Source organism: Physeter macrocephalus, chromosome 8 (assembly GCF_002837175.3).
Source record: "Physeter macrocephalus isolate SW-GA chromosome 8, ASM283717v5, whole genome shotgun sequence".
Classification (NCBI taxonomy): Eukaryota; Metazoa; Chordata; class Mammalia; order Artiodactyla; family Physeteridae; genus Physeter; species Physeter macrocephalus.
Genome location: NC_041221.1, coordinates 116,811,889 through 116,837,765, shown reverse-complemented (window position 1 = coordinate 116,837,765; position 25,877 = coordinate 116,811,889). Strand labels below are relative to the sequence as shown.

Here is a 25,877-nt window from a genome sequence, read left to right as displayed (position 1 = left end):
GGCACCAGTCACTCTGCTCATCACCGTGCATGCATTGCCCCCTCTTCTCAGCGGTCACAGTTCTCCTTTCTACTCTGCTGACAGAAACCCAGCTCTATTTAGGAACTAGTTTTTTGTGTATCTTTAAGGGGCTTCCCTACCCCCAGGGGTAGATGCTCATTAGTCTATGCCAGCTATTATAATTTCATTTCCCTTATCAGTGATTTGTTACACATGGTCATGTATTAGAAAAACAAGACAAAGAGGAAAGTCGAGTGAGAGGCCTCTGGGATTGTTTTCCTCATAATTAAAAAAGGAGAAATAAAATAGGGACTCGCTTCTTCCTGCCTTTTGCACTGCCACATGAGGCCTGTATGTTAGGAGCTACTTGTATTCTTTTTGTGCCCAAAAGGGGAAAGTCAAGAGACCCCCAGAGAGAGTGACCAGGAGCCCTCACATCATGGAGCTGAGCAGGTAACCAACTCTGATAGAGCCGACCTTGGGACTTCCTGTTATGCGAGGTAGCGAATTATTCTCGTTGTTTAAGCCACTTTTAGTTTATTCAGTGACTTGTACCTAAAGGATCCTCACTGATACACCTGTTTTAGTGTTATTATCTATGTTTGAAGGAGGTAGGAGAAGGAGTGAGGGGATAGCCCAAGCTCCGCAGATCTACCAGCAAGAGTAGCGGATCCTCTCACGATCTTGGTGGTCACCCCCGTGGAAGTACTAGAAGCTTAAATGCCAGTATTTGGGAAAATAATCTGCTTTTTTCACTTTCTTTTTTCCTGAGACCCGACCTCAGGCTTTCACAATCTCAAGTTTTCTTCTCATTTGTAAGACATCCTTTGTTTCTTGAGATTTTAAAGTCACAGCTTTTTTCCTCACTTCTTGCTCTGGCCCTTAAATATTTCATTAGCTCCATTCACCACATTAGATGAAGAGTGTCATTAGCTCCGAATGACTGTTAGTGGCTGTTGAAGAACTGACAATAAAAAGTCAACGTTTCGGACTTCCCTGGTGGCCCAGTGGTTGAGTCCGCCTGCCAATTCAAGGGACACAGGTTCAACCCCTGGTCCGGGAAGATCCCCCATGTCTCAGAGCAACTAAGCCCATGTGCCATAACTACTGAGCCTGCGCTCTAGAGCTCATGAGCCACAACTACTGAAGCCCGTGTGCCTAGAGCCTGTGCTCCGCAACAAGAGAAGCCGCAGCAATGAGAAGCCTGCACACTGCAACCAAGAGTAGCCCCTGCTCGCCACAACTAGAGAAAGCCCGCGCACAGCAACCAAGACCCAAAGTAACCAAAAAAAAAAAAAAAAATTCAACCTTTCACTAGTGACTGGCGTGCAATGGTGTATAATTTTGTGACACCTAACAGGGTCCTATGCTCTGTAGATCACAGGACTAAGAATGGCTGTTACTATGGCTGCAGATTTTTCAAAGGACTGTATTCTTTTGAACAGAAGACCCTGCAAACAAATTCTCAGATTCTGTCTTTTGTTTCCAGTCTCATTTGTGGCTCATGTGAAACTATTTTTTCCACCAGGATAAAATTGTTTAGATGTTTTTTTCCTTCAATAAATACAACCTTAAATAGTATAACCTTTAGAAAATGCTCTCTTTTCATTTTAACTTTATAGTAGTTATCTAATGAAGGCAAGATATTCCTAAAGGATAGGCAAAACTGGGAAAATTGTGTGTTCCAAACCAAAAAAGAAATCAGAGAATGTTAACCGAATCTTAACTTGAACCAAATCTTATTTTGCTGAGTCTTCTTTTTTAGTTCTAAATTGAGTATTAAAGCATAGAGCACAAGGACATCAATACATTCTCTTAGCATAATGCTATGTACCCCAAAATGAAGCATGGTATTAAATACAAATTACTCCACTTGGGGTTTGTATCCATGTTTTCTCAAAGACTTTCCTCAAACACTCCCCCTCCTGCCTCAACCAATTCTCAGTTCTTTTTTTTTTTTTTTTTTTTGCGGTACACGGGCCTCTCACTGTCGTGGCCTCTCCCGTTGCGGAGCCTCAGCGGCCATGGCTCACGGGCCCAGCCGCTCCGCGGCATGTGGGATCTTCCCAGACCAGGGCACGAACCCGTGTCCCCTGCATCGGCAGGCGGACTCTCAACCACTGCGCCACCAGGGAAGCCCCAATTCTCAGTTCTGGATGGAATATTACCACCAGCATACAAACAAGCACTAATATTGGTTTTTTTCAAATCAAATCAAATAAAACCTCCCATGACCTTGACCTGAATCATCTTCCCACCACTCTTCCATTCCTTCCCAATTCATTGTACATTTTCTTGACAAATATAGAGTCATGTCCATATGATCTTCTACATCCAGTCCAATCAAGTTTCCACCCCTTCTATTCCAGAAAAAGATCTTGTCAGGGTCACACACACAAATTTATCCAGTGATCACCGTTCTTTCCTTAACCAGACCTTTCCATTGCTTCCAACATAACTGCTCACTTTTCTTCACAAAACTCTCTCGTCTCTTAATGTCTAGGACCCCATGTACTTGTAACTGAGTGCCTGCATTAGTAGCTGCTTCATCACAGTCTCCTTTGCTGGTTCCTTTTCTCCTCCTCCACCACTAAATGTCCTGGGCTCTCTAGGTGACATTTTTTCAAGCCTATGGCTTTAAATAGAACTTGTCTGCTATGACTTCCACATCTGTACCTTAAGATTCAAACATGCCCTAGAACTCCAGAATCATATACCCAACACCCTGCTAGATATTTGTCCACAGGTGTTTTTAAAAAGCATCTTAAAATTAACACAGCCAAAATAGTACTCTTGATTCTCCATAGAACCCAATTACCAAACTCTTTTCTCAGATTAACTGTTTTGAATAAATAACACTATCCAATTTTTTAAGCCAAACTTTCAGGGATTTTTCCTTATTTCTCACTGTCCATCAGAATTCTCATTCTCAAATGTACATATATAAATTATCAACATATCATGTACAATTTGCCTTCAAAACATATCCTAAATCTATCTTCTTGTTTTCCATTTCTACTGTTTAAACCATCATTGTTAAGATTATTCACAGCAACTTTAGCTAGTCTCCCTGCTTCCATTCTTCTCCCTACACAATAGTTTTTTGTTTGTTTGTTTTTCCTTATAAACTTTATTGAAGTGTGACTTACATGCAATAAAAAAGCACCTATTTTAAGTTTGCAGTTTGGTGAGCTTGTCAAATGTATACACCCATATGATCATCAACCCTATCAGGATACAGAATATTTCCATCACCTCCCAAATTTTCCTTGTATCCATTTGCATTTTACCCACCCTCACCTCTGGCCTAGGCAACAACTGATATGTTATCAGTTGTTGCCTAGGCCACAGATTACTATAGATTAGGTTTACCTCTTCTGTAATAGTATATACATGGGTTCATATGGTATGTGTTCTTCTGTGTCCTAGGTAGCTCAGCACATTTTTTGAGATTCGTCAATATTGTGTGTCTAGTAGTTTGTTTCTTTTTATTGTTTGAATATACCACAATTTGTTTAAGAAAATATCAAAGAAAATCTTTGTGATCTTAGAGGATAAAACTACTAAATAGGCTATAATAAAAAATTAACACCATCATGATGAACTGCCCAAAATTAATGTATTAAATAACTTAGAGCCCAGGGAGGTGATGCTAGGAAATCTACCAAATAAACCATCTAGTCTAAAAATCATATAATCATGAGGAAGTATACTTATAAGCCCATTCTTCAATGGGGAAGTACCAAGGTTCAGTAATTAGCTTAAACATAATAAGTACATAAATAGTGAGTTTGGGGGAAAAGAGATTGTTTTCTGGGATAATCACACATAGGTGACAAGCTAAAAATGGCATAAAGTCCATTGAAATTGGTTACATAAAATTACAAGGTATCTGAGGCATCTGCATTCGAGACAATATTCTCCTCCAGTTAAGGAATGGAAAATTAGACATAGGGCATTTCCAAGTAACATAGTCAATACTACTGTAGTATTAAGTGGACAGGAAGTCCTGCTTTTAAACTGAAATTGTTCCTATTAGCTTTAATAACTGATGTGAGTACTTTTAAAGTCTGGATAACCACTAAGGATCCATTTCCACAATATGCCTCCATTTAATACGAAATCAGATGGAAGGTGTCCCAAACAACTGTTCAGTTTCTTTTTTTCAGTTATTAATTAATTAATTTTATTTTTTGTTCCACCTGTTGAATGTGCTCTTTGAAAAAGACTTTGTATGTTCCATTGTTCAGTGAATTATTCTATAAATTTCAGGTATGTCCTGCTGGTTGATATTTTATTCACATCTATTATATCCTTAGTAATTTTCTGCAGAAATTTCAACTATAATGTGGATTTGTCTAATTTTGTTTGCAGATTTTTTTCAGTTTTTGCTTCATAGATTTATGAATCTCTGGTATTAGGTTCATAGGGATTCAGAATTGACACTTTTATTTTTATGAAATTCCCCTTCTCATCTTTGTCAATATTCCTGGTTGTGAGGACTTCTCTGTATATTTTCCCATTCTCTTACTGTTGGACTATCTGTAACTCCATATTTAAAATGCACTTCCTCTAGATGATATAAAATTGGATTTAGCTCTTAAATCCAGTGTAATATGCTTTGGCTTTTTTTTTAGAAAGTTTAGAGCATTTATAATTAATCTAATGATTTACATGGTTGTTTCTAAGTGTACCATCCAGCTATTTATTTTCAATTTGTCCCATATGTATACTTTTTTGAGTTTTATGGTTTTATTAACACGAATACAATGTGCACACAAGCTGTCTCTTCATTTTCTTCGCTGTGCAGCTTGGCATTGGGATTGGTGACTGACAGCGGCTAGGCTGCTCTTTCCACAATGGCTCTGTGGCTCTTAGAGGAGATGACGTGAGAAATCACAGCCCAGTAATATATGTTCCACATCGGCAGCATTTCAAGCTCCTTGACATTGTGGACAGAAACTTTCAGAAGTCACTGGTCAACAAGTGCTTTGTTTACTTGCTGTTCCAGTAACCAAAGTTGGACATCAAAATCGGGCCCCTGAATCTCCTGCGCACCCTATTGTCATGCCCCTGGGCTTCTGCCAGTTCTGCTTAATTACGACATATCGGTCTGACTGGTGCTGGATGGATTTCTTGGTTCTCTTTTTGATCTTTGGCTTCATGAGAGGTCTGAGGGCGGCCATGATGCTGAGGAGGACGTGTCCCATATATTTTTTGTTCTCCATCCCTGCATTCTTTATGACTCTTTAAATATTTTCAATATTCAATTTTTCTTTACCATGGTCTTACTAGCTATAACTTTTAAGTTTATGCAGTAGGAGCTCTAGGGTTTGCAATATGCATCTTATCACAGTCTTTCTTCAAGTAATATCATGCCTCTTGAGTTTTAATGTAAGAAATGTGTAACAGTATATTTCTATTATGCCCTCCTCTTCTTTATACTTTTATTGTCAAATAATCTACATCTTCATATGTCATAAACCCCACAAATATATTATTTTATAATTTAAACAATAAAATACATTTTAAAGAAATTTTAAAATGAAGGAATTTTTAAAAATTTACCTACATAGCGACTATTCACAGTATTTTTTATTTCTTAGTAAAACTCTGGTTTACTCTTTCTTCAGCTTGAAGAAATTTACTGTAAATTTTCTTCTTGTGCAGATCTTTGGGTGATGAATTCTCCACGTTTTTCTTTTCCTGAACATATTTTTATTTTAGCTTCATTTCTGAAGAATATTTTTTCTGGATATAGAATTTTAGGTTGACAGACCTTTTTTCAACATTTTAAAGATGTTGTTCCAAAATATTCCGGTTTGCATTGTTTCTGATAAAAAGTCAACAACTTTCTTATGGTTATTCCCCTGCACTTAATCTCTCTTTTCTCTGGCTGCTTTTAAAATTTTCTCTTTAACAATGATTTTATAAAATTTGAATTAGGTGCCTTTGCTTTTCTTTTTCTTGATTAGAATTTTTTGAGCTTCTAGGACATGCAGCCTTAAAATTTTGAACAAATTTGGAAAATATTAGCCATTATTTATTCAATTCCTGTCCACCTCCTTCCTGGAACTCTAATAACACTATTGTTAGAGTTCTTAGTATCATCCCATATTTAACCAAAGCTAAATATATCTGTATGGATAATTTCTATTGTTATGTCTTTAAGCTCACTGATATTTTTTCTGTGGTGTTTAATCTGCACATAACATATTTTGGGTTCTAGACATTCTATTTTGTTCCTTTTAATATATGGAATTTCTGTCCTCACTATGTTCATGTTTACATCAACCCTTGAATGATCTGGACATTTCCCTTTTCCCAGTGCTGAGGCACCTGAATTAAAGTTCAGGGGTCACCTAGGTAAAGTACAGGGGAATTACTGTTATACATTTGTCACAGTGAAAAATGATCTTTCATCATAGGCCTCTCTTCCAGTCAATGGGTTCATGGTCTGAGAATCAGATCACATCTGGAATCTAGGGAAAAAAAATTGTGACTTTTTAATGGGCAGCTTCCCTCTGCCTCCTTATCATTTATTTTTATTTATTTTGATTGTACATATTATGCAAAATGCTTGCTTGCTGCACATTCATATTTCTGTAAGGACTAATATATCCTGTTAACCATTTCTATATCTCACTGTCAGTCAAGCTTCCTCATCTGCCACACAGATCTTGTTGCTCATTGTGGTAATTGCACTTACCTTGCTTTTGATTGCTAAGCACTACCATCTCCTCTTTGTTATTTTGAGATGCAATTAATTGCTATCAGGATTCCCAGTCCTAAAACAGCATCTCTTACTGTCATTCTTTGCCTAGAGAGAACAGCCATCCCTGAGCTCCTAAACAATTTTTGTTCCCCTTTCACCAGTTACGTGCTTAGTACTGTCACCTGGCATGTCCTCTAGGCCTTTGCATGAAATACTGTCAGCTGTTTATCCACCTTTATGTAATATATACTACCTACCTCTCTTTCTGAATCTTTGAATCCTTTTTCCATCATCAGCCCTGATAACTCCAACATTCCTACCTAATTTATTTTGTGTCAGTATTTTTTTTTACATGTTTCTAATAGCTATCCTAGGAGAGAATAGCATGATCTCCCACTGTAGATGCCAGAGTGTTAAATTCTATTTCACAGGACTATCTCCCATACTGATAAACACCCCCATCCACAACTTTCTTTTTTGTTCTGTTCCCCTTCATTCAGCATTCTTAACATATACAATCTTGTGCATCTACTCTTGTCTCTTCATGGTATATTGGTACATATTAGCCAAATACTGCAGCAACGGCAGCACATACTTTCCCTCATTCCTTAGTAAGCCTAATAGCTCTCCATATGGATGTTCTGGGATTGGTGCTGGTACTATCTTAGATCGGGTTTCCTGAAAATGGGGATTTTTAATGGGAAATTTGATGGCCAATGCTCTTAGGAAGTTCACCTGGAAGAATGTGAGAAAGGCAGAATCTGGCAGAAGGAGAAGCTGAATCACAATGTACAGGTGACCCTCGAACAATGAGAGAATTGTTGAACAACCCTCCACACAGATGAAAATCTGAGTAAAACTTATAATCGGCCCTCCCTCTATGTGGTTCCTCCTTATAAACAGTTCTGCATCCATGGATTCAGCAACTGCAGATCGTATAGTACTGTAGTACAGTAATGATCTATCTCTGGATCTCAGTGCTGGTTACACAGTATGTTTAGTTTAAGAAAATCCACTGAGTTTTAAATTAACAATAGATGGAAATTAATGCAGGCATATTGTAATTCAGTGAGTTTTTTTATGGGTTAGAGGTTTAGAAAAAAGTTTTTAAAAATCTTTATTAAAAGATACTTTTCAGAGCCAATTATTTTCAGAAAAAAATGTTTTCTTAAATGAAAATAAAGATGAAAAGACAAAACTTTAAATACTCTAAAAAATTTCCCCAGAGTGGGATTTTTTTTCAGTTTATATAATGCAATCTGCTTAAGCTGATCTATTCTAAACACTCTTTCACCACTGTGACCGTCCAAAATTAACAACTTTTATTTATATATGTAAGGTCCTTCCAGGGTACATTTGAATCATCAAAGACAGACAAAGATGTGTTTAATTTCATTTAAGTCTATTTGGTTAAATTTTCTCTCTTTGAACATCAGTAGAGCCATGTGTGATATCTAATGGAAAATGTTTCAGATTATTTGCTTAAGTAGATGGTCATGTGTGAGTCTATCATCTATTATTTGTATTTTAAAGACATTTAATTTTAGAACTATATAATTTTGTTCTCTATTTTCTTCCTTCCTTCTTAGGTGTACACCTAATACATAGATGGATTTACAAAAGTATAGGAACTAGAATGTTTATAACATCACTGTTTATAATAGGCCAAAACTGCCAACTACACTATTAATGCCTATCAACACTAGAATGGATAAATAAACTGTGGTATATGTCCATAATAGTAGTATGTAACAATGAGAATAAAAATCAAAATCCACGTACAACAGTATAAATGAAACTCACAGACATATCAATTGAAAGAAGTTCAATTATTCATGAAATACTCATTAATTCAAAGTTCAATTATTCATGGCTGAATAATATTCTGATGTGTGTGTGTGTGTATCACAATTTGTTTATCCATTTAGCTGTCAACACTTAGGTTGTTTCCATGTCTTGACTATGAAATAATGCTGCAATGACCATGACAGTCAGATGTCTCTTCAACATAATGATTTTGATCTCTTTGGATATACACCCAGAAGTGGAATTGCTGGATCATATGGCGGTTCTATTTTTAATTACTTGAGGAACCTCCATACTGTTTTTCATAGTGGCTATATTAAAACACTTCCTGATGTAAAATTCCTATACACTAGCAATGAAAGATCAGAAAGAGAAATTAAGGAAACAATCCCATTTACCACTGCAACAAAAAGAATAAAATACCTAGGAAAAAATGCCTAAGGAGGCAAAAGACCTGTACTCAGAAAACTATAAGATACTGACGAAAGAAATCAAAAACGACACAAACAGATGGAGAGATATACCATGTGCTTGGATTGGAAGAATCAATATTGTGATAATAACTATACTACCAAAAGCAATCTACAGATTCAATGCAATCCCTACCAAATTACCAGTGGCATTTTTCACAGAATTAGAACAAAAAATTTTACAATTTGTATGGAAACACAAAAGACCCCAAATAGCCAAAGCAATCTTGAAAAAGAAAAAACAGAGCTGGAAGAATCAGGCTCCCTGACTTCAGACTATACTATAAAGCTACAGTAATCAAGACAGTATGGTACTGGCACAAAAACAGAAATATATATCAGTGGAACAGGATAGAAAGCCCAGAGATAAACCCACGCACCTATGGTCACCTTATCTATGAAAAAAGAGGCAAGAATATACAATGGAGAAAAGACAATCTCTTCAACAAGTGGTGCTGGGAAAACTGGACAGCTATATGTAAAAGAATGAAATTAGAACACTCCCTAACACCATACACACAAAAAAACTCAAAATGGATTAAAGACCTAAATGTAAGGCCGGACACTATAAAATGTTTACAGGAAAACATAGGCAGAACACTCTGACATAAATCACAGAAGATGTTTTCTGACCCACCTCCTAGAGAAATGAAAATAAAAATAAAGAAATGGGACCTAATTAAACTTAAAAGCTTTTGCACAGCAAAGGAAACCATAAACAAGACAAAAAGACAACCCCCAGAATGGGAGAAAATATTTGCAAATGGAAAGGAAACCATATAAACAACCCTCAGAATGGCAGAAGATATTTGTAAACAAGCAACTGACAAGGGATTAATCTCCAAAATATACAAACAGCTCATGCAGCTCAAAATCAAAACAACAAACAACGCAATCAAAAAATGGGCAGAGGGCTTTCCTGGTGGCACAGTGGTTGAGAGTCCACCTGTCGATGCAGGGGACATGGGTTCGTGCCCCGGTCCAGGACCTCACACCAGTCAGAATAGCCATCATCAAAAAATCTACAAACAATTAATGCTGGAGAGCGTGTGGAGAAAAGGGTACACTCTTGCACTGTTGGTGGGAATGTAAATTGATACAGCCCCTATGGAGAACAGTATGGAGGTGCCTTAAAAAACTAAAAATAGAACTACCATATGAACCAGCAATCCCTCTCCTGGGCATATACCCAAAAATTCCAAAAGATACATTCACCCCAATGTTCATTGCAGCACTATTTACAATAGCTAGGACATGGAAGCAACCGACATGTCCATCAACAGAGGAATGGATAAAGAAGATGTGGTAAATATATACAGTGGAATATTACTCAGCCATAAAAAGGAACAAAACTGTGCCATTTGCAGAGATGTGGATGGACCTAGAGACTGTCATGCAGAGTGGGGTAAGTCAGAAAGAAAAAAACAAATATCATATGTTAACACATATATGTGGAGTATAGAAAAATGGGACAGATGAACCTATTTGCAAAGCAGAAATAGAGACACAGATGTAGGGAACAAACTTATGGACACCAAGGGGGGAGAGGGCAGTGGGATGGATTGGGAGATTGGGATTGACATATGTACACTACTATGTATGAAGTAGATGGCTGGTGAGGGCCTACTGTATAGCATGGGGGGAAAAAAAAGAAGGTACACTCTGTTTGCAGGACATATATTAAGTTAACCTTAAACATGCATTCCAGTATACATTAGGTGCAGACAAATACTGTTTGATTGCACTTATACAAGGTACCTAGAATAGTCAGCTTCATAGAGTCAGAGAGTACATTGGTAGATGCCAGGGGCTGGGAGGTGGGTGGGTGGGGGAAGGGGAATGGGGAGTTACTATTTAATGGGGACAGAGTTTCAGTTTAGGAAGGTGCAAAATTCGGGAGATGGATGATGGTGAGAGCTGCACAACAATGTGAATGTACTTAGTGCCGCTGAAGTGTATGGTTAAATAGGGTTAAAATAGTATGTTTTATACTATGTGACTTTACCACAATAAAAAAACATTAAAAAAATTAAAACAAATGTTAGATGTGTTACTTCTCAGTACTGCTGTAAAACCTGCCTAACAAATACTATCGTCTATTTGTTGAATGCAATTGATATTTGCCTAGGAAAGCTGATGTGTCAGAAATAACAATATTATAGCCAGAGTATTCAGTGTTTACCTTTCCCACATATCTTAAGTAAGAAACTTAAGTTCAGGAAAGTGAAACAATTTGAGGGAATAATGGAATTAGTAAAAAGTAAAACAGATCTGTCTCAATTGAAGTGTTAATATTTACTCTATACCATCTCTCCAAAAGAAAAGAAATTGTGTATAGAAGCCATATGGGTTTTTCTGTTTATATCCCACCACCCAACCAAATAAGTTATTAACATACCACATTCCAATAACAAAGAAACATGTTCCTGCAATTACCCTAATATGGGCATCAGAGCCACCATCTGAGCTAAAATCTACTGGACTTAAGAGGCCAGCATCACTCCTGTAACACATTAAGTAGCTTCCTGGGGAGTGGAGGTTAAAGAAGTAATGATCCTCTGAGAGGAGGTATTTGGAATATATTTGTGTCTGAACTTACCCACATTTATATGTGACATTCCAGAGTCACACCATCATAGCTCTTCTCCTTAAATCAGAAAAGTTGTCAAACTATACAGAGAGCCATTGTTGAAGTTACTTTTTAGTGCATATAAAATTACTTAGTGTTTGTCCAACAAAGGAAAAACTAAACAAAGCAAACAAACAAAAAGCAAAAACAACTGAAATAAAAGTTTTAAAAAAATGTTTCATTGATAAAAATCAAGTTCCTGGAAACAAATTTTGGTAAAAACCTATGCCTTCTCCCATGATATGTTTCACAACAAACTAAAACTAGAAACATTGAAAAAGATAATCAGGAAATAGCAAAAATAAAATACATAAAATGACAGGAAAATCACAAACCTTTCAATATCGTCTATAGATAAGCAGTTCTTTTTCTCTTCTCAACAAAAATTAAGAAACATTAATAGTGCATCACATCAAGTTTAAATTCTAATTTCTGAGGTTAACAGAAATGTTTGCAAATGTTAAGATATAGCTAATGAACTAACATAAATGAACCAGTATCCTAATAGTTTTCTTTTATTAAACCAGGATGATCCAAATCAGAAAAAGTAAACACAATGAGCTATGTGCTGTAGACATTGCAAATATTAAGTGCATTATTAAAGTTCTCTTTGATAATCTTTTCTAAAATCAATTTCAAAATGTTTCCTCACACCAAAGTGAGTCTATGCACTAACAGACAAAGCAACCAATGTATGATTTTCTTATTGTTTTGAATTTCTATTCCAGCTTTTCTCTTTCCTGTGGAACTGATAAGAAAAAGTGTAAGTACAAAGAGGTTCAGCAGAGCAAACTAAGCACATGCACATAAAAAACACCCATTAATGTATGTTGACACACAAGTTGCCCATAGGCAATATCTTTTAATGGTTCTTAATTTTGTTGCTTACTACATTGATGGACTTAAGAGATTATCATACTAGGTGAGGTAAGTCAAAAAGAGAAAGACAAATACCATATGATATCACTTATATGTGGAATCTAAAATATGACACAAATGAACCTATCAACAAAACAGAAACAGACTCACAGACATAGAGCAGACTTGTGGTTACAAAGAGGGAGGAGGGTGGGGAGGGATGGATTGGGAGTTTGGGGTTAGTAGATGTAAACTATTATATATAAAATGGATAAACAACAAGGTTCTACTGTATAGCACAGGGAACTATACTGAATACTGTTCAGACAACAGAAGTACTAGCTAGATTGGAGACAGGGTATGGGCACGAAAGCAAGCAGAGTCAGAGCACATTTAGGTGTTTGAATTTTGTGCTTAAAATATTTTAAGCAGGATTACTCCAGAGAAATGTTTACATCATGGAAAGATCACTCTGCCCCATAATTGAGAATTGATTGTAGGTGGGCAGGGGTAACAGATAGAAACCTATTGGGAAAAAATGAGACCAGAAGTAATGCAGAGGAAATGTTGAAGAGAGGGTAATTTGGAGATTTTATTTTAATTAACTTTTATTGGCGTATAGTTGATTTACAATGTTGTGTAGTTTCTGCTGTACAGCAAAGTGAATCAGTTATACTCATACATATATCTACTCTTTTTTAGAGTCTTTTCCCATATAGGGCATTACAGAGTATCAAGTAGAGGTCCCTAGGCCATACAGTAGGTTCTTATTAGTTACCTATTTTTGGAAACGGAGTCAATAGGTCTTTTTGATTAATAGGATGTATGAGAAGAAGGACAGAAATAACCTCCATATTTCTGACTTGAGAATCTAGGTTATGGTGGACCATTCATCAAAATAAGGAATAGTGGGGGAAGATCAGCTTTGGGAGGGAACACGATTTCAATTTTGGGCAAACTGCCTACAGAAAGCGAAGTGAAGCTATGGCTGGAGATGCCAAACAGACAGCTATGGTTCTACAACTCTGAAAGTTTGGTTTCAACTCTCAGGCAGAGCAAGAAAAGTCTCTCTGTAACTCAAGCCTAAATCTCCAGCGCAGCCCTGTCACTGAAAGCTCGCCCCTACACCAGCCCCTTGCACTCTTAGCCCTTTGTCTACATTTGCCTTTTGTCGTTGTACCCCTTAATTCTGGGGCTCACCGAAACCCGGAAAGGCTAGCCTCCAGGGCGCTGAAAGATAAGAAAGCCCTTGTAATAAGAAAGGTCCCTCCTAGGCTTGGAGCCAGGACCTCGCCCCGCCCCCGCGCTGCCTCCAACCAGGGGGGTGCGAGGCCTGGAGGCGGGGTCCTCTTCTCCCGGAGGGTTGGTGCCCCTGTCACCCCGCCCCCTGCTCCCTACAAAGGCGCGACTACCCGTGACGCTATCCTAGCATTAGGCCAACGGCGAGCTTCTTTGCTTACTGGGCACAAGGAAGTCCGCAGGCATTTGGAATGCAGACTCGAATCAAGATGTAAAAGTGAGCCTTGGGCATGGCCGTCAACGGTAAGCCAGTGGGACAACTCAGTATACTGTGGTCTCCACGGTCCCGCTCGCTGCCGATGTAGCTACGGCGACTGAGCAGCGCCAAATTTCTTCAAACGAAATCTCACAAGGGAGCCTAGCAAGGTGAGTATCGGCTCCGTCGCCAAGCTCCACCTGGCACAAGTACCCAGATCTTCATGCGGGGTATTTGCTTCAGTCTTGCGTTGTAGTCTTTCCAATAATCCCGTTATTCTGTTTTAAAAAAAAAAAACTGCAAAAAGAATAAAAGAAAAAAAAGGTTGTGTGCGTTATTCTTACTTTCAGAAATGTCAGTGCAAAATCAACCCAACTGTGATCTTCCATGAGGTGTGCTCAGCCACAGGCCCACAAGAGCGAGAATGAGGGCTTTCTCAGCCATTGCTGGGAAGCTAATACACCACTTTCCAGACTCACAACAGGGCTCTAGCTAGTCGCAGAGTGAGGTGTATGATACACTACAAAAGAGGGTTGCTTTATTAGTGTACACTGTTCTCTAATGCTCTTAGCTTGTTCTCATGTCCTCATTCTTGTGGGGGGAGGCAGAAGAAGAGACTTAAAGGTACCAGTTAAAGGTAACTCGGTCTGTTTGGGGTAAATGCAATCTTTCAGGATTTCTCCCTCCTCCCTTTTCTAGCCTAAAGGTCACATAAGGTAGAGGAAAGATTTGGCAGGGGTAGGAGTGGTCCTTAAAGCCCTGCTGGCCTCTGTTTCGCCCCCAAGCTACTGATAAAGTATGTGGCAGATAGAACTTGAGGTTTATTCTCTCAACATAACTGAGACATCTCAGTGATCCTCAACCTACCAGCACTTGGCCCCAACTCAAGTCTATCCAGCCTCTGAAACGTGTTTGCATCAGCATGTGGGCTCAGGTATTCCTAGAATCTGCTGTGCATTGTCTCTCACTCTTGGAATTATTTTAGCAACTTCTATGTGAGTCTAAAATAAAATTTTCAAACAAACAAAAATAAATATCTTCCATGCCAGCCAGGCCAAGGGAAACAGGAATAGGACCTTCAGCACATTATTGCATAAACAAACAAGGCCATTAACATTCTGCCACAGTCACTTTATGATGATTCAAAGTCACTTGCATAGCAGTGTCTTCTCGGAGTCAATATCTATCTGGTCTTTCTATCCTCTTCACTCCCCCATCCCTTCAGGCCCTGGCGCAGGAAGAGGAAAAGGGGTGTTGGGTCCCTGAAGACACCAGGCCAACCACACCCCCTATTATCTACCCTCCTAATCTTTCTCCCTTTCCCAGTAAGAATTCTACTTAATCTCTGCTAGTCAGAACTCCTCCTAAGTTTGTCTTCTTTGCTCCGACCTTATGGATGTCTCTTTTCTAAGGGGTTACTCTTATAAGGGAGACACTAAACTTTGTGACTTAGTCCTCACAGTGTGTGGAGAGCTGGGAGGGCATGAAGGGATGTTACAGAGAAACAGTATTTTTCTCTTTTTTGCTGCTGAGTCTCTGAACCTGCTTCCTATTGTTGGAGAATACCTCTACCTATTTCCTACCTCAGAGGCTGAAAATAAGAGATACTTACCTTCTTAGCCTCCTTGCAACCAGGCATAGCACATGTCCTAAGTTCTGCCAATCGGGTGCTTCCTCCCAAGGCTTTGAATTGGGATGGAGAGAATGACAAACTATACAGAATCCATTCTGGTGACAGGTGGTAGAAGCAGCAATGGTCTTAGCTCTAGCGGGAGTGGGCAAAATTCAGTGGTAGTGGTTATCAGAAGGGTGAGTGGTGGCGTCTAGTATCCAGCTGCAAGGAAAAAGTTGTCTTTACTAGACCACCTGCGGCATGATTGGGGCATGGTTCCTGGCTGCAGAGCCCCTGACCTCACTCACTGGCCCTCATAGTGATTCTTTCAGCTGTCACTGAGCTGCAGCTGGTTTGAGACTGCAGCTGTGCAGGGTGATTGAGCACATATAGACTACAGTAGCCAAGTTTAATACGAAAATAGTTTCATTTGGGAACCAACACAGGCTTTCCAGGAACTCATACTGCATAACTCAGAATCAAGCCTTGGATGGAGATAGAATTTTTTTCCTGGAATCACAAGAAGTTCTCTAGGGGACCCTATACTGTAAAGTCAGCTGTAATTTGCATGAACTTAAGACTCATTAATTTATCCCATACACACTACTAAATATAAAATAGATAACCAACAAGGACCTACTGTATAGCACAGAGAACTATACTCAATATTTTCAAATAATCTATAAGGGAAAAGAATCTAAAAAGAATAGATATATGTGTCTGTATAACTGAATCACTTTGCTGTACACCTGAAACTAACACAACATTGTAAATCAACTGTACTTCAATTAAAAACAAAAAGACCCATTGATAGCACCAGGAACGAAGCACCTCAGACCTGGCTTTTCCTCAAGCTCAGTTTAGTAGGTAGCAATCTAATGGATTTTTGCTAATTTTTTTTCCCTTTTATCTTGTTTCTTAGCCTTGGATAGATGACCCAGTTTGGACCTAATGCAGCAAGAAAATATCTGCAGGAAAAAAATCTTTTTTAAATGCACCTTTCAGAGTAGGAAAGTTTATGTCCATGTGGCCTTACTGGACCTCTGAAGCACCCACCGTCTTGGTGGTGACAGTAGCTACAGCACAGCTGGAGAAAGCTTGGGTTTCTGCAAGAGGAGCGCATGAAAGCACAACTAACCTCTCTACAGAAGATTTTTCCCAGTAGAGTTTAGGTTCACAGACCCTGGCCAACCAGCACAGTATGACTAGTAACCTGACAGGCTTGAACAAGAACTTGTCGTTCTTGTCTCTTTTTTTTTTTTTTTTTTTTTTTTTTCCCGTACGCGGGCCTCTCACTGTTGTGGCCTTTCCCGTTGCGGAGCACAGGCTCCGGACGCGCAGGCTCAGCGGCCATGGCTCACGGGCCCAGCTGCTCCACGGCATGCGGGATCCTCCCAGACCGGGGCACGAACCCGTGTCCCCTGCATTGGCAGGCGGACTCTCAACCACTGCGCCACCAGGGAAGCCCCAAGAACTTGTCTCTTTCCTCCATCCCGCAGATAATCCTAAATAAATTGGCTAGCTACTGCAGTAAAGGTCTGGATTGTGCTGGAATCTGGGAATGTCATTTTTGCTTATGATAACTGCTGCTAGTGTTTTTCTAGCAGTGAGGCTGCTACTACACTGACCTTCTGTATGCTGTGCTCTTTGTTTTTTGTTTGTTTTTTCAGCAATAGAAACATCAATGGTTTAATGGATGGGTGATCTTGCACATCTGAAGTAAGGTCCTGGAGCTACATCCCACCATGTGCTGCGGACAGTGGACAGGACATGTTAGCAGTCTTTGTTCTGCTGTGCTCTTTGGAAAAGTAAGACACAAGAGAGAATTGCAGCTGGGTTAGGCCTACTTTGGAGGTTAGAGGAGTTACATCCATTTCTAGTATAACAGGGCAAGATATGGTGATAGCACTACGTGGTGGACAGTGTATAAAAGTTAAGTTTTTAATAAAAGCAGGACCATGTTTTCCATTTTAAACTTATCTTTTGGTACTTGCCTGGCTGTCCAGTGGTTGAGACTCTGCACTTTCACTGCAGGGGGCACGGGATCGATCCCTGGTCGGGGAACTAAGATCCCACATGCAGTGAGATGTGGCCAAAAGTTAAAAAAACAAAACAAAAAACTTACCTCTTCTGCACTCAGAACCCTATGCAGGAGGTAAGATCTGAACATTCATGCATTCAGCCTTTACTTATTAAGGGTGCTGTGAGTCAGGCACTGTTCTTGGCCTAAGAACAGAACGGACAAGGTCCCTGCACTTATAGATCTTACATTCTAGAGAAGGGAGAGGATAAACAGCAAAGGAAGAAATGATTTCCTCTCATTGCAAGTGCTAAGGAAAAACTGTATCAATTTATCAAACAGAGCGCATTACGTTCTAGGCAACTTGTTAATGTTTTACAAATATTAACTCATAACACCCTAAAAAGTAAGCCTTGTTAATGTTTTACAAATATTAACTCATAACACCCTAAAAAGTAAGTGTATAATTATCCTCATTTTTAGATGGGAAACCTAAAGCACAAAAAGGTGAAGTAATTTAGCTAGCATGTAGTAAAGAGGGGATTCAAACCCCAGTGGTAGAACTCTGTTGCCTGAAACAAGCTAACAGGATTCAAAAGAGATAGAAAGTTGAGACAGAGGAGGGAAGTACTAATTTAGAGAGGGCATCCAGGAAAGGCTTAAGAGCAGATGAATTTTGAGCTGAGACTTGAAAGTTGAGAAGAAACGGTCAAGCAAGGATTTTGACGGAGCTCTCCAAGCAGCATGAACAGTATATGCAAAGGCCCTGTGGGGAGAATACAGTCACACCTCCTGGCACAAGAGGAGGTCACAGAGGGAGGCAGGGACCGGATTGTGTGGAATCTTGGAGGCCACAGTGGAAAGTATGGATTTTATTCTAGTTATAATGGGGAGCGCTTCAGAAGCGGGTGAGTAAAATGATCCGTTGTGCAAAACTACACATTCCCCTCTGTGCACTTATAAGAATGTAAATGTGTAGAGAAAAGCCCAGGAGAACATACCACCTGATTAAGTGGTTAGTTCTGGGCATGATTTGAGACCATGGCAATGATCAAGGGGACTTTGGCTTTTTCTGTTTTTTACCTGAAAAGCTACTTGTGTAATTATACAAATGAATAACTTCTAAAAACAATTTAAGCTCCGTAAAATCCCGTGTGTTGTGTAGCTTAAAACCCTCTCAGTTACAAGCAGCTGCATCACTCTGAACTAAACACAATATCTGTGGAGCTTGTGAACTCTGCTTCAGACACAAACCTGAATTACAGGATGTATATCTCCCTTAGAGAAACCTCAAGCAGTCGTGTGTATCGCGTAGTGAGCAAAATCTCTTAGGGAGAAGTTGGTAAGACTGAAAAGAGGCACAGTAAGTAAAGCTGATTGTGAGGCTGAGAAAACCCAAATAGGGAGTAAGAACTTGGTAAATGAACTTGTTTACAAAATAGAAATAGACTCACAGACATAGAAAACAAAACTTATGGTTACCAAAGGGGGTGGGGGGATAAATTAGGAATTGAGATTAACAGATACACGCTACTGTATATAAAATAGATAAATAACAAGGACCTACTGTATAGCACAGGAAAGTATATTCAATATCCTGTAATAATCTATGATGGAAAAGAATCTGAAAAATAGATAGATATGTATAACTGAATCACTTTGCTATACACCTGAAACACAACATTGTAAATTAACTATACTTGAATTTTTAAAAAGCGTTAAAAAAAAAAAAAAGAGTAAGAACTTGGCTGGTTTCTCCCAGTTGGAATCAATTGATAATTCTATGCATTGTCTAAACTATGAAAACCAGTTTTAGTATATAGTGAGCTACTGCCAGTTTTGTCTTTCTTTGTAGAATGTACCTGATGAAATGTGCTTTAAGAGTAACCTGGAGGCTTCCCTGGTGGCGCAGTGGTTAAGAATCCGCCTGCCAGTGCAGGGGACACGGGTTCGAGCCCTGGTCCGGGAAGATCCCACATGCCGCGGAGCAACTAAGCCCGTGCACCACAACTACTGAGCCTGTGTGCTGCAACTACTGAAGCCCACGTGCCTAGAGCCCATGCTCCACAACAAGAGAAGCCACCACAATGAGAAGTCTGCGGACCACAATGAAGAGTAGCCCCTGCTCAACGCAACTAGAGAAAGCCCGTGCACAGGAACAAAGACCCAACGCAGCCAAAAATAAATAAATAAATAAATAAATAAATTTTTAAAAAGACAATACCTTGTTAAATAAGGTCTATTTAAAAAAAAAAAAAGAGTAACCTGGATTATCTTGGACACCTACTCCCATGACAGTTGAGCCACTTGGGATTTACTACCCCACTTTCACATCTCATTGATTTCAATCTTCCTCCTTCCTGTTCACAACCTCTCACTCATCACATGGCTTATTTCCTGCTACGTGACTCTTCACCTCAGCTCCTTTCATTATGCTTGGAGACTTTAGAACCCCTGTGCATGATCCAGCCAATGCCCTGCTTCCTAGTTGCTTAGTGCCCTCACTTCCAGTGACTTTTTTATCCAGTCAACTCTGGCAACTTTTTTCCATAGTCACACCCTGGACATGTTCGTTACCAGTTACCACTTCGTCAATCTCACATCCAAACCTTTCCAGCTCAAGTACTCCCGTTGCAGAATCCCTCCCTATCATGGCAACTTCCAACGCATCCCTCCGTGTCTCTCTGGACACCCAGAGCCTCTTTCTGTTTTCCTCTCTGTCTTGCTTAGACTCCATGACTCATCATTATAATCCACAACCTTGCTTCTCTTTTCCTCCTAGAAAACTTTTCTTTTTACTCGTAGAAAACTTTGAGATTTTCCAGCTTAAAATGTTTTCTAATTTCTATGATCATTTCTTTCTTGATGCATGAGTTATTTACAGGTATATTTCTTCATATCAAATATATGGGGATTTCCTAGTAATCTTTTTGCTGCTGATTTTGAGCTGAATGCCTTATTATCAGAGAACATACTCTGATTTCAATCCTTTTAAACATATTGATGTTGGCTTTATGACCCAATTTTAGTAAAATTTGATTCAATTTTAGTAAAGATTCCATGTATATTTGAAAAGAATGTGTAATTTGCAGTTTGGGGCTCAGGGTTCTATACATGGCTATTAGGTTAAGTTTGCAGATCATATTTTTCAAGCCTTTTATACCCTTACTGATATTTTGCCTGTTTGTTCTATCAGTTACTGAGAAAAATGTGTATAAAATACCCCACTGTGACTGTAGACTGTGAGGAAAGCCTAATGATTTAACACAGATTAGTGGAAAATATAGAATGAGAAAAATGCAAGGAAAAGTTCTAGAAAGAGTGATACAAGTTATTTTTACTTGGAAGTGACACCTCGATTTTTTTTAAATGAATTTATTTATTTATTATTTCTTTATTTTATTTATTTATTTTTGGCTGCGTTGGGTCTTCGTTGCTGCGTGCAGGCTTTCTCTAGTTGTGGCGAGTGGAGGCTACTCTTCGCTGCAGTGCGTGGGCTTCTGATTGTGGTGGCTTCTCTTGTTGCAGAGCAGGGGCTCTAGGTGCGCGGGCTTCAGTAGTTGTAGCTCGCGGGCTCTAGAGTGCAGGCTCAGTAGTTGTGGTGCACGGGCTCGGTTGCTCCACAGCCTGTGGGATCTTCCCGGACCAAGGAATCGAACCCGTGTCCCCTGCACTGGCAGGTGGATTCTTAACCACTGCGCCATGAGGGAGGTCCGACACCTCGATTTTAATCCCATCTTCTTCTCTTTATATCTTCATAGACTTGGATAAATTTTTTAACTGTCCATAATCTCCTCCTAAAAGATATCATTTAAGTGCCTAGTAAGCAGTAAATGCTCAGTAAAATTTAATTTTCTTCCTTTTATGCAGAGGAACTGAAGGTTTACTCTAGAACAACACAGTGACTATAACTGTAGTCACCTGTAGTCACAGGTGGTTGGATATATTTATGCTTACCTGTGGGTAGAGTCCCTGGCATGAACCATGGGTTCAGTACTTTCCATCTAATTCTCAGTATTAAAGAATCTCTTCAACATTTGTATATGAGAGGTGGCTTAACAAGTTTATTCGTTATCTGTCGTACACAACAAATTACTACAAAACCTAGACAGTTTAAAATCACAAACATTTATTTATTATTTCAGTTTCTATGAGTCATAAATCTGAGCCTGGTTTAAGGGGGTACCTCCAACTCAGAGTTTCTCAAAATGTCTCTCACAAGGCTGTAATCAAGGTGTCGACTGGCTGCAGTCATCTCAAGGCCCATTTGGGGGAGGCTCCACTCTGAGCCCACTCCTGTGGCCACAGGCAGGCCTCCGGTCTTTGCTGGCTATTGGCTGGAGACATGAGTTCCTTGCCACGTGGGCCTCTCCATAAAGCTCCTCACAACTTGGCAGTTGTCCTCCCTCAGAGCGAGCAAATGAGAGAGCAAGAGAAGGCATCTAGACAGAAGCCACACCCTCTTTTTTTTTCTTTTTAATAGACCTTATTTTTTAGAGCAGTTTTAGGTTCACAGCAAAATTGAGCAAAAAGTACAGAGGGTTCTTTTATAACCCCTTCCCCAACACATGTACAACCACGCACACCATGGACATCCCCTGCCAGAGTGGTAAATTTGTTACAACTGATGAGCCTATATTGACACAACATTATCACCCAAAGTCCACATTTAGGTATTGTACATTTTATTGGTTTTGAAAAATGTATAATGACATGTATCCTCCATTATTGTAGCATACAGAACAGTGTCACTGCCTTAAAAATCCTCTGTGCTCTGCCTGTTCATCCCTCCCTCTCCCTAACCCCTGGCAACCACAAATCTTTTTGCTGTCTTCATTTTTTTATTTTATTTTTTGTCTTTTCCAGAATGTCATATAGTAGGAATTATACAGTGGGGAGTGTTTTCAGATTGGTTTCTCTCATTTAGAACATGCACTTAAGTTTCCTCCATGTCTTTTCATGGCTTGATAGCTCACTTCTTTTTAGCACTAAATAATATTCCATTGTCTGGATGTACTACAGTTTATTTACCGTTCCATCTGCTGAAGGACATCTTGGTTACTTCCAAGTTTTGGCACGCCATAGTCTTTTTGTAACCTAATCTTAGAAATAACATCCCATTACTTGTGTGGAATTCAGTTCATTGGAAGCAAATCAATAAATCCAGCCCGCGCTCAAAAGGGAGAGATTACACAAGGGTGTGAATATCAAGATGGGAGAGGGAGGATGATAGAAGCTATCTTGGAGGTTGCCTACCACACCAGGGAAGACAAGTGTTTACAGCTACCTTGACCATGCCCAACCAGCCACATCAGTGAAAGGATGCTCTTTATAGAGTCTGTGTCTGAAAAGAGTCTACTCTTGTTTTATTGTAGAATAATTTACCAGAGTACTAAAACTACTGAGCAACACAAATGGATGCTCTTTTTGCTCATTTTGAGAATGATCCTAAAGCAATGCACAGCACTATAAAATTCTGTGCCAGCTCATTTTACTAGAAAAATAGAATCTACTTCTGGCACATTTTCTTGTACAGCTGCCCATTCCATTCAAGTTTTTAAAAAAGAGACCTCCCAATTAAACTATGCCATTTATTCCACTCCTCCCTGTACTGCAGAGTGGAGTATATAATAGAGGACAAAATATCTGATAAATAAAATAATGCCAGTATTATTGCCTATATTATATCACATATATTTACTTATACTTCTGTACAGAAATGAGCTGAATATACGGTTTTACAAAGTAGGCATCCACCTGAGAAATGTTTGGATGTAATGTTAAAGTGCAAAATTTAAAATAAAGAATATTTATTAATGCTCACGGTAAAATATGTATATATGTGATATCATTTTATATATAGATTGATAAAATATCACTGGAATGTATATATGAATTCAGATTCTACATTTTTTTGGTAGGGAAACTTTATACTATTTACCCTCAAGTGGAATGGAAGGGTGAAATCTGGTGCTTTTTTTCATCCGCAGATCCTAAAATCCCCATACTGGTCCAACATTTGGGGAAAAAGTATTTGTGAAACCATCTCTCGGTGGGAACAGTGGATCTACATGCTTATTTACAACTTTTAACAGATGAATCCCTTAACTCTCTGAGAGATGTGTCCAAATGTAGCATGGAACCTCTGCTCTTTGCCTTATTGGATAGTTACGTCCAACCTGAATATGTTAAACAATTTGCTGATTTCTGCCTCAGGTGGAAACATGAAGGTCCACGATAGTTAGAAAACAGTGGCACCAAGCCACCACAAGAGGGAGTAAAGAGCCACAAAAACATCTCATTCGGTATGTTCAGGGCTAGGCTCTAGCATTTTGGAGAAAACAGAACTTTTGCTGTTTCTATTCCCCGCACACTCTTACCTCTTCTAATAATCCAGAGACTTTCTTCTGGCCAGAGGCAGGCCCAATACCTGCAGATCTCTCTGTAGAGATGAAGAAAATAGAACCGGGCGCAGCTTACTTCTCCTGTGCTGTCCCAGGCTGACTTTCCAGAGGAATGCTCCCAGATACCGATTCACACAGAAGTGGGTTCCTGTCTCATTGTTGAAGACACCCTTCAGTGCCTGCCTCTGCTCTCTGATTCACCACCCAAGCCCAAATATCTAGTTTATGAGACATGCAATGTTCAGTGATTCAAGTAGTTCTTGAATTAACTTACCACGGCACTGAAGTAACTAGGTAATACAGTGGCCAATGAGTAACTTTCAAAGGCCAACAGTAAGCACTCATTAAGCAGAGAAAGGTAAGACTTTGACCCTAAGAAAACACACCTTTCTTGGAATGACATAAATAGAAATCCTCAGTTATAATCCACAATCATTGCTGAGTCCTTTGCACCTGGGGAAGTTCTAAAACTCCGAGCCCCATAAATGGTAGCACATTATACCCAATTAACCATACAGGGTGTTTGGGGATTTTTTCATTGTTAGCACAGCCTGGGGGGAAAAAAATGATGCATAGAGCTGAATAAGGTAGTTTTCCCTCATCAGAGTTAGTCAGACGCTGCAGGCAGAATGTGAGGCAAAAAATACAGGGAAGAGTAAATACAATGGGAGATAACTTATGACTGTGACTATAGAAATGTGATTCCTTGAGTCCTGACTGATGCTTGCTAATCCTGTTTGGATTCAACAGAACAGGTTTCCAAACTACGATTTAAAACTTTTCTTGAAAATAAATTATCAAATCCCTGCCGCAAGAGTTCCCTCTTTTACTAGATTTCTATGATAATTCTTCTCCAAAGAGTTCAAAGTGTTGTACTGAATAGAAATGTGAATTTTTTAAAAACACTGTCAGAGGCAAAGCTTAATCTAGTCATGGTGCTGGGAGAAAGGTTGGGAGATGGGAAAAACCATAACCAAGATGTCTTAAAGACTGAAGATGACTCCAGATGGCCGAAGAAAGAGCAATGGCGAAATCTTTTGGCCTGAAAACATTCAGCTAGCTAAAGGAATGAGAATACAGCCATGGCCCTCTACAACAGCAATCCTGAAAGCTTGGGGAGCTAATTGCAACTTGGGAGACACGTCACATCTTGAATCTTGGAATCGTCCAACAGACTTCCGATCCAGAACGTTTCATGATACAATTCCCAAAACTCCTCTCCCTAACACTTTTCTGCTACGAACACTGGTCCCTCTTCTACAAGGCTCATTTATTATGAAAAAATATATGTCTCCAACTCACCACATACTTGTATTCCTGCCATTGTATCAGTGTTCCTTCCCAGCTTTAGATCTACTCAAGTCAACATGATTTTACAGTTGGGCCCCAAAAGCTCAGAAACACCTGAGAAGCAGGCCAGCCTTGTACACAGGCCAAGTCTCTATGTCAAGCTCTCTCTAAGAAGCCTCAGCAAAGGAACGTGAAGTCCCGGTGGCTTGTCATGATCCATCTCTGCAGTCAGGGGAATATGAAGCTTTGATTGGTCAGACCTGGGTCACAGGCCACGTTTAGAGCTGGGGGTGAAATTAGCTCTATCTACGTTGAGAGCAGGAGAAGAGCAGATCCCCAGTTAATGTGAGAAGCTATTAGAAATAGAGTAAATGAGGACTTCCCTGGTGGCACAGTGGATAAGACTCCACGCTCCCAATGCAGGGGGCCTGGGTTTGATCCCTGGTCAGGGAGCTAGATCTCACATGCATGCCACAACTAAGAGTTCACATGTCACAACTAAGGAGCCAGCAAGCTGCAGCTAAGGAGCCTGCCTGCTGCAACTAAGACCTGGTACAACCAAATAAATAAATAAATAA

The 25,877-nt window shown here is 39.4% G+C and overlaps 1 pseudogene; it reads right to left on the bottom strand.

The window, feature by feature from the left end:
- Nucleotides 1-4,744: 4,744 nt before the first annotated feature.
- LOC102976392 (60S ribosomal protein L32-like) lies at nt 4,745-5,323 on the bottom strand (annotated as a pseudogene).
- Between the last annotated feature and the right edge of the window lie 20,554 nt (nt 5,324-25,877).